This window comes from Dermacentor albipictus, unplaced genomic scaffold, assembly GCF_038994185.2.
Source record: "Dermacentor albipictus isolate Rhodes 1998 colony unplaced genomic scaffold, USDA_Dalb.pri_finalv2 scaffold_42, whole genome shotgun sequence".
NCBI lineage: Eukaryota > Metazoa > Arthropoda > Arachnida > Ixodida > Ixodidae > Dermacentor > Dermacentor albipictus.
Window position 1 is genome coordinate 1,329,294 of NW_027225596.1, and position 1,223 is coordinate 1,330,516.

The 1,223-nt window shown below is 48.5% G+C and overlaps 1 pseudogene; it reads right to left on the reverse strand.

Annotated features, from left to right (window-relative positions):
- Window positions 1-657: 657 nt before the first annotated feature.
- LOC139052904 (U2 spliceosomal RNA) lies at window positions 658-862 on the reverse strand (annotated as a pseudogene).
- Between the last annotated feature and the right edge of the window lie 361 nt (window positions 863-1,223).

Below are 1,223 nucleotides of genomic sequence, written 5' to 3' on the forward strand. Positions count from 1 at the left end.
TAATCTGCGGTGGAAGCAAAAGGCTAGCCGACACGAAATCGCTGATGGCTTCGGGTGTGCTGGGTTCTCGAGTGCCGGGCTTGCGCTGAAGTGACATGCAGTGCGAAGGCGAATTCGGTCACCGCTGCTGCTGCTGACTTCCTTAACCACACCACAGTTGTGACAGTGAACGTGCCCGCTGTCATCTACGGGGATGTGTTCGTGTTTCCCCGTACGCTTTCGACAGCATGCTTGCAAACTTAATTCTAACAGTAGTGAGAGAATGTTCACTGCAATTTATACGGTGGATAAAACTACGAAACTTGCTTCACCTAGGTGAATCATACTTTGCTATCACAATGTTTCGCCTTTCAGCCAAAGCTGCGACTTTTTGTTGTGACCAGTCGTCCCTCGTTAGTGTGGGCACAAAAGTGATAAACACGAGAAGCTGTACTAGGATTAAATGCACGAACCCCCCGCCATTATACACCGAATGCGAGGAAAGCACGGGCGGGTTACCACGAAGCATAGTGGCTCGACGTGCGCCGTCTTTCCTCTAACTCAACAGGGGCGGGAGCAGCAGCTACGCGACAGCATATCTTGGCCGCACAGTCACGCCGCGATGCGAAACATACACTCTAAGAGTGCACAGCAACATTGATTCTGATTTTAGAGTTTATGGTGAGGGCTGTGCCCGGCTGCAGTGCAATACCAGGACAACCCGTGGCGCTCGAGGGGCAAGCCCAGTCCTTGCGCCGCCTTACAAAAATAGGATTAATATCGCATGACCCTAATAGGGCCGTATCAAATGTTAAGCTGATAACAACATATACTGTTTAGAAAAAGTTTATTTACACTATTTACAAGACAGTATAAAAGCAATCGTACAATCAACACTATGTAAAATGAGAATACAGAACTATACACTGTGAAACACACACTTTACATGTATGATGATAAATAACATTGTATATCATACAAGGAAATAAAATTGAAAATAGTAACATGAAGTTGCAATTGAAGTGGCGTATTTATCGGCACTCCGGACGGAAGACTAGCTGCACTCGGCCGTTTCGAACATAAACAAACGGGCACGACCAGTGGCGGAGAAACTCCCGTTCCCCGAGGAAGAACAGTTCGTCCGCGAGGAAAGCGCGACCCTCTCGCCTCAAGCGGCCCATTATAGGCCACAGTGCTCTTCGGCGACAGTTTCCTGCCCCAGCTTCACAGCGGTTTCGCCAAAG